This window comes from Mustela nivalis (genome assembly GCF_964662115.1).
Source record: "Mustela nivalis genome assembly, chromosome: 16".
Lineage (NCBI taxonomy): Eukaryota > Metazoa > Chordata > Mammalia > Carnivora > Mustelidae > Mustela > Mustela nivalis.
Window position 1 is genome coordinate 43,566,466 of NC_139035.1, and position 14,677 is coordinate 43,581,142.

At 52.0% G+C, this 14,677-nt stretch overlaps 1 protein-coding gene and 1 long non-coding RNA gene across 5 annotated transcripts in view; one reads left to right on the forward strand and one right to left on the reverse strand.

Moving 5' to 3' along the window:
* Nucleotides 1–3,687: 3,687 nt before the first annotated feature.
* LOC309849481 lies at nucleotides 3,688–4,569 on the reverse strand. 2 transcript variants are annotated; one of them, XR_014303718.1, is made up of 2 exons: nucleotides 4,435–4,569; nucleotides 3,688–3,935 (listed from the first exon to the last, which is right to left on the reverse strand). It is a non-coding gene; the product is annotated as an uncharacterized lncRNA (long non-coding RNA). The 2 variants fall into 2 exon arrangements; XR_014303719.1 differs by having other exon boundaries at nucleotides 3,688–3,863; nucleotides 4,435–4,485.
* Nucleotides 4,570–10,288: 5,719 nt separating this feature from the next.
* Nucleotides 10,289–14,677, forward strand: part of SOX13 (SRY-box transcription factor 13) — a 44,745-nt gene continuing 40,356 nt past the window's right edge. For all 3 annotated transcript variants that reach the window (XM_082702089.1, XM_082702090.1, XM_082702092.1), the window contains exon 1: nucleotides 10,289–10,889. The gene's annotated coding sequence lies outside the window, so the exon portion shown is untranslated. The remainder of the gene's footprint in view (nucleotides 10,890–14,677) is intronic.

The following is a 14,677-nucleotide window of genomic DNA, read 5'->3' on the forward strand; positions in this document are numbered from 1 at the left end:
TGAGGGTTCTACAGGGTGGTCAGGGCTAGAGGAATCTGCAGGTTTCATACCAGTGTCTCTCTGCAGAGGAGCAGGGCTCATAAACGGGAACTCCCTGCAGCTGAAGAAGTTACTGAAAATGTGACCAGGGAGCACGGAAGTAAACATTTAGAGGGCCAGAGTACTAAGCCAATAGTATAATATTTAGAGAGGAATCACACTGTTGACAGAGGGGTAGGGTCACTCTGGTCATTGGTAGAGATTGCGCTGATGAAATATTGTTTTTAACAGAATATTCTTCCGTTTGCATATGGTTTGTCATGAAAAAGATATTTAAAGTGGGCATGAGTGCTAAGACCTAGTTTACTTTTCTGAGACTCAAGAGAGAGCCTTACATAGAAGCTTGTATAGAATCAGAGTCGAGCCACAAAATGCGACAGGTTGGCAACCCTCATGCATCCTGGTGACAAGAAAGGTCTCTTTCTTGCATACAGGAGTGACCTCGCTGAGATAGATCTAATTTTCCTCTAAGAGTGCTTGGAAACAGATGATTCTAGGCTTGAGTCAAAATCAGGGAAAGTTTTAGGGGAGACCTACATGCTAAAGAGAACTGATTCCGCTACCATGACGAAGGTCTATGTCACCGTGGCTTATACCAGACACGGATTTATTAGTCTCCCCTATAATTGTCCAAGAAGAGGCAGAACAGATCTTTATGGGGCCTCCGTGGTATCAGACATCCATACTCCTTTTTCAATGTCCTTCGTTCATCTTAATGGCTTTCCAGACTCTTCCATAACTAGAGGAGGTACTGCTACCCTACCCACATTCCAGCCAACAGAGGGAAAAAGAATGGAAAGATAACCACTCTTTATTGATAGGGAGATGACCAGGAAGTTGCCTGTATCTCTCCGTGTCCGTCCTGTGGGGTAGAACCAGGAAGGTGTATATTTCACTTCTGCTGAGGTTCTATCCAGCAGAACCTAGGAACCTGGTTAGATTTCACTGCAAAGGAGCCTGGGACTGGCATTTATTTTCTCAGCTAAAACTTGTATTTCTCTAGAAAGGGAGAAATATACTGGGGAAACAATGAGCACTCTCAGACATTCCAACCTCCTGTAATCTTGTCTGCAAGGAAGGCAAATCAGATCAGTCATCGCCAGGAAAATATCATATCTTTTCGTAAGACTATAAACTGTACGACAGCAAGGACCCAACTCCTTTTGCTCTTCAATTTATCCTCATTTCTTAACCTAATTCCTGGTACATAGTAGCTTCTTGATACAAGTTTATGAAATAAATAGATGTAGGAGGCAGCTAGATGTCAAAATTCTCAATGATCTTTCATTGTGCTTTTTCCCAAAAACTTTTTGCAAGGATCATGACCACTTGGTTTCTTATTAAAATTAAACCTGAGGTTGGGGCATCTGGGTGGCTCAGTGGGTTAAGCCTCTGCCTTTGGCTCAGGTCATGGTCTCGGGGTCCTGGGATAGAGCCCCGCATTGGATTCTCTGCTCAGCAGGGAGCCTGCTTCCCCCTTTCTCTCTGCCTGCCTCTCTGCCTACTTGTGATCTCTCTCTCAGTCAAATAAATAAATAAAATCTTAAAAAAAAAATTAAACGTGAGGTAGTCTGTTGAGAGTTTTTCACAAAGTGAAATTTCCTGCCTTCTATACCCACCTTGCCGGGTGATGTAGTTTCTTTATACCCTTGGTCCGATGTCTGCTGATGGTGCACTTGAGATGATGTCGTGCTCCGAGAGCCGTTGGATGGCATGTGGTATGAGAAAGCTGGGCTCCTCCACAGCTCTCATGTGTTATTACTGTAGGCAAATCGGGTATCTTCCTGAGAGAATTTTATCCTAAGGTCTCCTCTCTTACACAGATTAATTCTTACAGATGGGGGGGGCCACTTTGGAGCAAAGGGGGGGCATTTGCTGGGGGCTGTTGAGTGGACCCGCTCCCTGCCGCAGAACATCCAGCCTCCTCGGCTTGAGGCCTGGGTTAGCCTGGCAGCTCTCCCCTGAGGGCTGTGTTTCCAGCCCCCGCATTTAATAAGCGGGGAGAATTGAAAACAGTAAAATATGGAAGATAATACACCAGTCAATAAAGAGATAAAGTAAACTAAGAAGAAATAAAAAGATGGTAAAAACAGTAAAAAAAAAAAAAAAAAAGAAGGCGGCAGTGGGCAAAGTGATAATATGAACTAAAAATAAACCAAATAAACTAAAAAGAAATGAAAAGCTAGAACAAAGACATGATAAGGCAAAGGTTAGAAATAAAAAATGGAGAATAAAAAGATAATACAATAACAATAAATCGAGAAGATAAGATGAGATAAAAGCAAGTAGTATGAAATAGCTAGAACAAAGACGAAACAGAGATTAAAAATGACAGAGATAAGTAAAATCATTAAAACCAGAAAAATAAAAGACTAAAGGGATTAAAACAATAAAATGTGTTAAACCAATACCAGAAGAAATAAAAAATTTAAAAGACTAGCTATGGGGGAAGAGAGTAATAGATCAATTTTGTTTCAAATTAAAATAATACAGCAGTGCTAGTACAAAAGCCTACCCCCTTATGCAGACACATTCTCGGCGTCTGGGCAGCCCCAAGCTTGGGCAGACCTCCCAACCTCTAAGCCTCTCTATTCCATTTGCTAGAGCTTCCCTTAAAAAGCACCATGGATGGGGGGCTTAGACAGCAGAACCGTAGCTTCTCGCGTGTCTGGAGGCTACAAGTCCACGAAGGGAGGCTTCTTCCGAGGGCTCTGAGGGAAGGATAGGCCCAAGGCCTCTCTCTCTCTCCTTGGCTTGCCGACGGCCATCTTCTCTCCCCGTGTGTCTTCGCTCTGTCTTTCCCCTCTGTGTCTATATCAGATTTTCTTTTTTTTTTTTTTTAAGATTTTATTTATTTATTTGACAGACAGAGATCACAAGTAGGGGGAGCAGCAGGCAGAGAGAGAGTGGGAGAAGCAGGCTCCCTGCTGAGCAGAGAGCCCGATGCGGGGCTTGATCCCAGGACCCCAAGATCATGACCTGAGCCGAAGGCAGAGGCTTTAACCCACTGAGCCACCCAGGAGCCCCTCAGATTTTCTTTTTCTTATAAGGATGCCAGTCATGTTGGATTATGGCCCACCCTAATGACTTCTTTTTAACAAGATGACCTCTTAAAGACCCTGTTTCCAAGTACAGTCACCCTGTGACGCACTGGGGGTTAGAACATATGAATTTGGAGACACAGTTTGGCCTATAATAGCATCCCTGCAAGGACTCCCTGGCAGGAGACCCTCCCGGCAGAGAGATGAAGGCAGAGAGCAGATGTAGTTTCTTTATTCCCTTTGACCCTTGACCTTTTGACCTCTTGTCTGGTTTAGGGCCTCTGACAGAGCTGATTTTTCTTTTCTCTTTGATTTTCGTTTCTGATTAATATTCTTCATTTCCCTTGGACCCACAGCACAATGAGGCTGAGTCCTAGAAGGATAATATTCTGGAGTCCCTAATCCATACTCTCTCACAATGTTAAGGCCGCTGAGAGCAAGACATGTCCTGACAGACAGTCTCCTACGGCTAATGCAGAGGCCCCTATGGAAGGCGGGTCTGGGGCTCCTGGCCTCTTATGCCAAGAAACTTCTGCTCTGGCTGGAAGCATCTGCGAGATGGCAGGTGCCTTCCAGTTCCCCCCGCAACCAACAGCATGGTCTCTAGCAGGGTTTAGAGTCTGTATTTCATTGTCTTCTGCCTTTTCCAAACAGGGAAGCCTGGGAGAGCTGGACCAGAACACTTGGGAATGAGTTCTCCATATTTGGTTTCTGCTCTGCTCCTCGCGGTGGAGTTCAGAACTGTGTGCAGTAGAGAAAAGCCTGGAAAATCCTCCTCTCGTCCTGGAGAAGAGGAAATGCAGACCCATAGGAGAGGCAAGCCAAAGATCACCAGTTCAATGTCCTCGATAACAGCTGAGGAAACAGAAATCCAGGCGGAAAAATTTGCCCAGAAGTGTTCTCTCTCTCTCCCTCTTGTGCGCACCACCCCCCCACGTGCACTTGAGCAGGCCAACAGAGCCCAGGCCCCAAGCTGCCCTCTGTCCCGGCTGGCATCCCAGGCTTTCAACGTGCACTGCTGGCATAGGGTGCCCTGCTCAGAAGAGCCCTGCCCTTGACTTCATGCTCTGCCGCCACCATCTTGAATTCCTACTAACTTTGCGCCCAGGGTGCTGTACCACTTCGCAGTGGGTCCTGCAGGCTGCGGGGGGCCAGTCCACCCCCTGGCTTTGACCAGAAAGCACCAGCCTCTCAAGCTCCTTTTGACCACAAGCCAGCCAGCGCAGAGGCTTGCTTACAGTTCTTGGCACAAGATAAGGCCCTCAGAAAAGAAGAAGGGGACCCCGAGGCGCTCTGTCGAGCCTTAATTCCCCCGTGAGTTCTTAGCTAGGGTGTGAACCTCACAGTCACCCACCTCGAATCCCAGTCCTGCAGACTGGACCTGTCCCAGTCCTGTGTTCTCCAATGTTCTCCAAGATCCCCTGTCTCCCTGGCAGAAACCCAAGGGGGCGGGACAGGGGAGGGATGAAAGGAAAGTGAAAGTATCAGCCTCCCTGGATGGCCTCTCCTCCTCCTCCTCCTCCTCCTCCTCCTCCTCCTTCCCCCCCCCAGTTGCCATGGAGACCAGAACAAAGCCTCTCTTTCCCCTCTTTTCTGGATTGTTAATTGTCTTTACTCCATGGTGCCTTTGTTAATTGTCGCCAGTCCCTCCCAGGATGAGGATCTAGGTCTCCTCAAGTCAGGAAAGAGGGTTAAAAAAAAAAGTTAGGTGGTGGGGGCGGGGCACTATAAACCAGGTGGTGGGGGGTGGGGGGCAGGAGGAGGCCACTTCAGGATTTCCCAAGTTCCTGGGGCTGCTGGGAAGGGAACAACCCTCTGATCTTTCCTTCCCTCCCTCCCTCCATCAGCTGCCAGTTCAGGTGGGGCCCTAGGTCCCCCTAGGTGGGAAGGACCAGGAGAGGAGGAAGGAAGAGAGAAGAAAACACCCATTGCGCAGGGCCATACTGTGTGTGGGCGCCCTCAGAGGGAGGGAACCATGACTTTGCACCCATTCCAAACCGATCAGTAAAACCTGAGGCCCAATTTTTGCCCCCAGGGTTTAGGACTACAAATAGGTAAATTTGTGGGGAGAGAAGTTTCCTAGGTCTGGAGGTGACACCTGATACTCCTGCCCTCTTCCCCAAACTAAGTTCCCCATGGTAGCTAGACATGGGAAGAACAATGGGGTGAAGTTTTGGAAGAGTGTGTGTGTGTGATGTGTGTGTGTGTGTCTAGAAAGGACTCATGTCACAGCATTAGGGGAGCACAGGCCCTCATTGAGGTCCCGGTATGTGTGCATGCAAGTGTGTTGGGCATGGGGGGATGGGTCCAGTCGTCCGTCTGTCCTTGGGAGACTGTCCTTCAGCAGGACAGGTGGCTAGCTGTCACATTAGAAGCAGAGAGCTGTTTCTTCCTTTCTATTTATTTATTTTTTACAAGTAGGTTCCGTGTCCAGCATGGAGCTCAAGGTGGGGCTTGAACTCACAACCCTGAGATCAAGACCCAAGCTGAGATCAAGAGGCAACACCCAACCGATTGAGCCACCCAGGTGCCCTGGGCTGCTTCTAGTTCTGGGGCCTAGGCTAGCATGTGGGCTGTTGAATAATAGCCAGTGCTACTTTAGATGGTTTTGACTCTAAGGACCATAAAACCCCATATGGGGCAACACAGGGTGCTGCAGCAGAAAAACCATGGACTTGAGGGCCAGGAAACCTGGGTTCAGACATCAGCCCTTCCCCCTTCACCACGCAGTCTTGGAAATTTTGTTCCAATCTTGGAGTATGATTTCCCTCCTCTGTGAAAAGGAACAGTTCCCTTCTTCACGAACTGATAGACTGAAAGAGGGCATGTGTGTTAAGAGTCAGCCGTGGGTAAGATTCCTCTCCTGTCTGTGCACAAAGAGAGGAGATGGAGGAGATGGTTCTGGAACGCTGATGGCTTACCAGATCTTATACTTTCAGATTCTGATAGAGGCCAATGAAACATTCTGTGAATCAACATGTTATCTTCTTGATTCGCCTCCACACCCAAGTGGGACTCTCAGGAGAAACTCAAGTAGAACTGAGGAGAGGCCCATCAAGCTCAGTCTGAAGGGAGAGCCTGACTCTGGAAGGGGGCTCCTGTGGTATCCTCCACAGTGTGACCATCTGAGCTCAGCTCTCCTGCCTGGCAAGTCTGGTGGTAGGTATCCAGAAAAGCACGTCCTTAGTCAGCAGGATGAAGAGTTGGTACCCAGGCAAACTCCACTAGGCTGGGCCTACCCTGACCTGATCCAAATGGCAAGCAGCTCCTCTAAGCTTCAGAGAGAAAATGGCCCTTCGCTGGGTCCTGAGGCCTAGGGAAAGGCAGGAAAGACCTGAGGCAAAGCAGGACAGGGATTTCACTGCTCTTTCCTCCTCCCAGATTCTGGAGGTTCACTTTCTGGAAGTTCACTTTCTGGAACTTTCTCCCTCTCACCTGTTCCTGTAACACTGAAGAAAGTGATTCACACCAATCTGTGAATTGAATCCTTTTACTACTTCTCCCACTCGCCCCTTTGTCTCTAGCCTTGAAGGTTGAAGGGAGAGCCCCGGGCACCCATGGGGGTCTCAGGAACAGGCAGCCACGTGAAGTGCCCTGGAGGCCACCTCATTGGAACCAAAGTCTTTCCTTCAGCAAATATTTTTTGAGCATCTGCAAGGGGCTCTGGAAATTAAGTGGAAAATACAGTAGACAAGGTTGTCTCCTCACGGAGTCCACAGTCTAAAGGGAAAACAGGGAAAACCCCCCCAAAAAACAAAAACAAGTAAACAGATAAAGTAAGTACCAATCCCATGAGTGCTGTGAAGCAGGAGAATAAGGTGTGGAGGGTGGTCTCAGGGGTGGGGTAGGGGAGTTGGGGAAGGGAAGGTAAAGAAAGGAACATCTACATCCAGACCAGAGGACGAAAGGGAGCCTGCTCTGGGAAGAACGGGCTTTGCAGAAGTGCTTTCAGGTACAGAGATATTTATAGGGCTTGAAGTCTGGTTAGAGGCAGGTCTTTCAAGATGGAGATTCCCATTGGGATTGGGCAGTTTGTAAGATAACAGTTCTGGACTGGAGGCGACAGCGAGGGGAGGATCTTGAAAAATAAACAATTGTTTGATAAATTAGTGGTTTGCCAGGTTACGCCAACTATTGTCCCCAGAAGGGGGCCATTCGAGCCTTCTATTGTTCAGATAAATTGATTTTCAGGAAGTTCCTGGAGCAAATAATGAAATTATTTACTAGTTTATAGGCTTACCTTCCTGGGCAAGAAATTTCTGGAACAAATGTTATAAGTCATGGCGATGTAAGTAGCCTTAGTGAAATGATGGGACTGTGGGTGGTCTTGGTTCTCGGAAGCAGTGAGGCTGTGGTGGTCTAGCTGACAGATAATGACCTGGGCCAGCGTGGGGATGGTGAGGACAGAGAAGAGGAGGAGGGGGGACACATCAGTGGACAAAGACCAACAGCACTCATTAATTTGGGTCTATGGAAAGGAAGAATCGAGGATGACTCCTAAGGTCTTTGGCTCCAACCTCCCGGTAGTATTGTTTTCTGAGACGGGAAAGACGGTACAGGGTGTATGTACACAAGCTTGGGGGTGGTGGTTAAAGTTCCATCTTGGAACATGTGAGATCCTCAGGTAGAAATGTCAAGTGTGTGGTTGGATACATGAGTCTGAAGTGCACTAAGCAGTCCTGGAGAGTTACAGAAGAAGTTGGGAGAATCATCAGCACATGTTGGTTTATTTATTTATTTGAGGGAGATGGGCTGGGAGGGGCAAAAGGAGAGAGAGTCTTAAGCAGGCTTCCCACAGAGCCTGATGCGGGGCTCAATCTCTTGACCCTGAGATCATGACTTGATGGTCAAAATCAAGAGTTGGATGATTTACTGTGCCACCCACGCACCCCAATAGTTGGTATTTAAAGCTATGGAAACGGGGTGCCTGGGTGCTGAGTCAGTTAAGCATCTGCCTTCGGCTCTGATCATGATCTCTGGGTCCTGGGATTGAGACACCCATCAGGTCTCCTCCGCTCAGCAGGGAGTCTGCTTCTCTCTCTCTCTCCCCCTCCGTCACTCCCCACAGCTCGTTCTCTCTCTTTCTCTCAAATAAATAAATAAAATCTTTAAAAAAACAAATAAAGCTTTGGAAACATAACATCTCATGTATGGCGAGAAGGGAGAGAGGAAAATGGGGTGCAGAAGGTTTCCCATGGGAAACACCCCCCTGGAGACAAGTGGAGGAAGGACTATAAATAAGGGAGGCTGAGGAAGGACAACCAGTGAGGTCAGAAGAAACTCGGGGGTGTGGAGTCATGAACATTTCGAGGCGGGAGTAGTCCACTATGTTAAATGGTGTCATTTTGATGGGTATTCCCAGGAAACGGTGTGGTAGTATAGAAAGACCTAGAATCTTCAGTCAAACAACTTCCTCCGGTCACTTACTGGCCATGACCTTGAGCTTCATTCTTCTTACCCCTAAAATGGAGATGATGGTACCAGCCTTCACAGAACTGGGATAAGGTACAAATGGATATTGTATTTGAAAATAGAATCATATATGTATATTGTCTTACTGTGTGTAAGACATAGTAGGCAGATACTTAAACATTTTTCAGGGGCACCTGGCTGGCCCAGAAGAGCAGAGAGTCTTGATCTGGGGGTTATGAGTTGGAGTCCCACGTTGAGTATAGAGATTACTAAAAACAAAAACAAAACAAAAAACTATTTCAACGTAGTAGGGTGGAAGGGTGGTCTCTAGTGAGTGCGATATATAGTGGACGGGGACTGTTGGAAAGAGGAGAGCCTGTGTCCCATCTCTCTGTTCCTCCTGTCTCACTCTGCTGTGACTGAAGACAGTGACGGGGAGGGACTGACCCATAGGTGGTGGCATTGAAGCTGATCAGGGGCCAGAGAAAAATAATCCAGCTATATGGAAAACACAGGCATGCTGGCCAGGACTGGGAAAGGCTTGGTGGCACTTGGGTAGCTCCTCCATGATTTCTGAATTGGCTTCATTCAGTCATCCAAAAGCCATTCGCTGGAGAGCTGATACAGACTTGTCCCACCTCCATCCCCCTGCTTCCTTCTTTCCATCTTCCCTATCCCTAGTTTACCTTAGGCCTGTGTCACTTTTACCCTGGTGACTGTCCCTGTCTGGTCACGGTCTCCCTGCCTCCAGCTAGACTGACCGCATCAGAGGCCCTCCTTAGAATCCCTCAGGGACTCCCTATTCCCTTCAATCAACCCACAAATCCACAAATATTTGTCAAGGGCCTGCTCTCTGTAAGATTGGGGAGACATCCCTGCTCTCAGGGAGCTTGCATTCCAGTGGGGGTGGGGGGCAAGCCATACAAATATCTACCCCCCTGCCCCCCCCTTCCCCAGGCAGGGAGGGGTGTGTAGGCGGGGTGGGGGAGGGCTTCTGGAGCCCGCCCCAGTAGATGGGGCACCTAACCCAGATTGGGCTGTCAAGACCTACTTCTGGAAGAATTGATATCTGGGCTGAGAACTAAAATATAAATAAAAGGAGTTGGATAAGGAAGGCCACGGGGAATGATGAAATCCAAAGCCCCCAGAAGGTCCTAGAAGCCTGGCTGACCATCACCTGCTGAGAGGATGGGCCATCTATGCTGTCTGTGTCTTATCCTCAGCTTCACCATTGCCCCTCCTTTCACGGCTCTACTTCCTGAGACCCAGTTCAGATAACACCACCCTCCCCCAGAAGACTCTGATCCCTGTCCTCACACCGAGTGCCCTCCATGGCCTTTAAGGAACATCCCGAATTAAAGGAACCCACCCCTTCATCTAGAACAGGCTCAGGGAAACAACAAACACCCGAGAGAGTGGTGTGAGGCACTAGGAAGCGGTCTAGCTTCAGGTAGGATGAGGTTCTGGTAGGGTCGGAAACTCTCAATCCTGCCCGTCTGGAGGGTCCGGAGGTCGGGAGCTAGACGGATAACTTCTTGGGTCTTGCTCCAAGGAGCGGAGATTCTCGGCAGCGACCCTCATACCTGGGCGGTGGGAGTGGGCAGAATCCACCTCTTTCTTCTCTTCCCACCCGCCCCCCGCCGCTCTCCCCTTCCCATTCCCAACCGAGGTTTCCAGCTGTGGATGCCGGGATGGACCTGGCTGCAGGGAGGAGGAGGGAACTCTCTGTCCCTCCCTCCTTTTCCATCTCCCCACCCTTCCTCCTTCCTCCTCCCCCTGCCCGCTCTCTGTCTCCCTCCCTCTTTCTCCTCTGAGGCTGTGGAGTCGCCTCGCAGCACCGAGCTGCGAGCGCCCTGCTCCCGGTCCCGGCTCGAACTGAACTGTGCAAGTGGCGGGTCCTGGAGCCCCGGCCCAGGAGCGGCGAGCCCAGGTCTGAGCCCGGGGCGCAGCGGCCAGCCGCCGAGGCCCTGGTTCGGGACCGAGCCGAGGCGCGGAACGGGAGAGCCGGGCGGGCGGGCCGGCGCCGCGTCCGGGCGAGTCAGGGAGCAGGACCGCGGAAGGCAGGGAGACGGCCGCAAGCAGAGGGCAGAGGGCAGAGTGCAGAGAGCGGCCTGGCTCGGCGGAGGGCGCCGCCCGGCCGGAACCGAGCTCTACGCCCGGGACTGCGGCCGGCGGTGGGGCGCGGACCCAGGGTGGCCACGAGTCCCGAGCGACTCCCCGGCCCACGGCGGGGGGCGTGCCTGCTCCCAACCCAGCCGCCCCAGCCCTGCGCGCCGGTCAGCCGCGTTGCCGCCGGGGCATGTGAGCGGGAAGCCCGGGCTGCCAGCCGCGAGGACCCGTACGGAGGAAGAGCCGGAGCAGGAGCGCGGAGCCCGGAGCCCAGCGCCTGGCTGAGTAGTAAGTGCTCCCCTCGGCTCCCGCAGCACGCCTCTGCGCCCCTCTCCCCAGCCCTGCGAAGTTTGACATTCCCGCCCCGGTGTTTCTGGGCACACACCGGCTCTCATCTCTGCGAGTTTTCGTCCTTTGCAAAGTTTTTTGAGAAGAAACGGACCCCCTACATGCCCCCCCCCCCCAACGACGCCGGCCAGTGGCGGCTCCTCGCGGGCCGACCCGGGTCCTTGTGCAGAGGGGTGGCAGCCAAGGCCGTGGGGTGGCGTGTGTGTGTGTGTGCGCACCACGCTAGCCGGCCTTGGGGTGCTCGCACCCCCTCCACCCCTCGCCGGCGGGCCGGGGGCACGAGGGCTTTCTCATCAGTCTATCTAGGCGCCCAGTTCTAGGATTTCCCAACGGGAAGCTGGGGCGACCCGTGCGCGCCCCGCGTGCGGCTCGGGTGCCGGCGCCCAGACGCAGATGGACACCCCCCCCCCCCCATCCCGGGCTGGTGCGGTGCCGGGGGCCGGCCACGCAGTCCTTTCCACCCTGCCAGGTTCGCACCCCAGCGGACCCGCCGGGCGCTGCATCCTGTTTGTTTTCTGCTCCGGCCGCTCCTGTTTCACCCCTCCCACCTCCCACCCTATCCTCCTCCTTACCACCCCCACCTCCCGCCTTTGCAGTCGGAGGTGAATCTCTGCATCCTGATTTCGCTGCAAAGCAAATCTTGCCTAGGGGTAGGGAGGCGGGGAGGTGGGGAGGGGGCCGGTCGCTCGGTTCCCAGAGGCTCGCCATTGTTTTCCCACCCCGCGCGTTCTGTACGTAAACACACACACACACACACACACACACACACACACACACACACGTACATGTACACACGTGTGCGCGCCGGCTTCTGTGACACGCACACGCGCGCGCGCACACACGTGTGTGTGTGTGTGTGTGTGTGTGTGTGTGTGCACGCGCGCTCGCGCTTCGGCTACTGCGAGTCCCCAGACGCGCAAGGATCGCCCGCGGGATTTTCCCGGCTGCCGGGCTGGCCTTCCAGGCGGCAGGGGCTCCATTACTTATCTGGGGTTGGGGAGGGCGAGAGCGTGGGGGCTGCGGGAGAGCCCCGGGCGGGGCCGCGAGCCGGGCCTGGGCGGGAAGTGAATTTTGAACTTCAGCCCTGGACCTTTCCGGGAGGACCCCGAGCGCACGAGCGGCGGCTCCCGCCCTGGAGCGGCGGCAGCTGCAAGGACTCCAGCGGCGCTCTTGGCAGCTGCCCCCGTGACTGGGGCTAGGAGGAAGCCGAGGAGTTTTCCTGGGAAGTTCGCAGTGACTCTGTGGGAATTTCCGGGCAGGGCGCCTTGGCGCTGGCTCTGGCGCAGGGGTCTGGTCAGAGCCAGAGGAGATGCTGCTGCTCTGGGCGGAGTTTGGAGATCCGGGTGTACATCGTGCTCCCTTAGGAAGTGGTGCTCCACAAGCTGAGGTTCCGCACATTTTGGTTCTGATTCTCCTCCCGCGGGCAGCATCAGCTTGGGCGAGCACCGTAACTCTCCCAGATTTTCCCGTATGCAGAACTGGCAGAATTGTGTGCATATCCTTGAAACTGACATCGAATGATCAATTAAGGGGAACAAGGGGAAATGGTTCGGGATCCCTCCCTCTCCCCCGCCCTGGGGCCACTGAAAGCCACATAAAGCTTTGTGGTTAAGAGTCAGGGCTCTGAAGGTAGATCCTAGATTCTGCCACTGGCGACATGATCTTGAGCAATTGGGCCTTACTGCTCGGTGTCTCAGTTTGCTCATAGAATTGTGCCTGGCACATAGTAAGTGCTGGAGAAATGTTCGCTGTTATTGCCATTATTAACTGACCAGAAGGACACTCAGGAGTGTCCTTTAATCAGTTGTAACAATTGTCCACTTCTGGCAAGATAGAAACCTCACACTTCTTACCACCCTTTCCTGATTTTGGCTCCTCAGATCTCCCTACTCCTTGCGAAGATCCATCTTGGGAAATCTTTCATTACTGCCCCCCCCCCCCATTATTTCACAGTTTTTGTGAAAGGCACTTTACTCCCTCCTTTCCCTCATTCTTAAAAATCAATCTTGGCCCACCTGCAGTCTTCTCTCAGTGGAAATCAGGCCCCAGGAAGGAAGCCTCTCTAGGAGTGTTTCCCCCGAGTGTCCTGGCTGGGGCTGCTGGCTCAGGATTGGATGCGCATTTGTGTCTCTGGGGCTGGGTGAATTTCTGGAGAGAGGAGCCCAGGTGTCTGCTGCCCCTTGGGGAAGGAGTAGGTGGGGGTGGGGGCACCAGGTGGGACCGGCTGAGGCAGTTCCTTAAGGGAGCTCTGCTCCCTCGGTGCCCTCCATGTCACCTGCTGCTGGCGCTCACTTGGGAACCTGGAAAATCCAGGCCGCCTGGGGAGATGGGAAGCGAAAAACTTCAACTTCCCACTTGCAGTTCGAGTATTTTCTAGGAAATTGGGTTTGTCACAAGCTCCTTCTGTGTTTCCAGACTCGGCAAAGGCAGCGATTAGGGATGAGCTGGGTGACAGTGGGGAAGAACAGGTGGGTATTGCCTCCAACCGTGGGTTCCTCTTTCCTTTCTTGATTCTCTGGCTCCCACCCTGGGCACTGGGGAGGGTGGCCAGGAGATTGGTGCTTGGAGTTCCTGCTCCTGGGCTGTTTTCAGTGATGAGAACCAGCATTGCAGACACACACACCCCACCCCCCCATTCGTGTCTTTCACGGAAATGTGTTGGCACATTTATTATGTGCCAGGCCCCGTGCTAGGTAGCATGATTTTAGGGGCGAACAAGACAGGTAGCGTGCCCGCCCTCAGGGAGCCTTCTTTCTAGTGGAATAAATAACTTGAAATGAGTAACCATAGGTTATGTGGCAGAAATACAGCATGGTGCTGTGACACAGGGTGGGGGCATGGAGGCAGGCAGAGATGATTGGAGACAGGCGGCCGGTGGAGGCCTGGACTAGGAGAAGGAGCCTGCTGCACAAAGCCTGGAAAAAAGGATTCCACGCGGGGGGGGGGGGGGGGAATGAAAAATCCCTGAGGCTAGTTTGGGGTTTGGTAACAGCAGTGTGCCTAGAGGAAATCCGGAGGGGAGGGCCCAAGCCTGGGGACCCGGGGCCTGGGAGCAGTGTTCAGGAGCTTGATTAGATGGCCAGTGTGATGGGGAAACCACTGGAGAATTTTACGGAGGGGAGTGACGTGATCTGATGGATGATTTTAAAAGATGATTTAGTATATAAGAAACAGGTAATCAGAGTTGCCCCAGGGGAGGGCATGGGTTGGGATGGAGGAAATATGGTGTTTTCACTCTGCATCCTTTTGTCCTGCCGAACGGAGTGCCTTGTACATCTTTGAACTATGTATGCCGAAACAAACAAACAAAAAAACCCACCGGACCCCAAAAAGTGTAGGTAAAGAAAGAATAGCTTATAATTTGGAATATGAATACGATAAAGGGAGTAAAACCCTAGATGAAGTTCTATGCTGTGGTACTAATTTTGTACAGATGATCGTGCGTGTGCATGTGCGTGTGCCCCCGTGCATGCATACATGAAGAGAAGACCTAGGCTGCCTGGAAATGTTTACAGAGCTGATTCCAGATGCTGGGCAATGGGTGATTTTTATTTCCTTCTTCTTTTGATTCTTCCAGTCTTCTACAATGGTCATGAATGGCTTTAATAAGTGGGAAAAAGTGGGAAAAAGAGAGGTCACTTTGGCTGCTAATAGAGGGTACTTTGAGGGGCAGCAGGAACGGAAGAGCTAGCCGGGAGGCCCATTGGATTCAGAATGGAGGTAGGGTG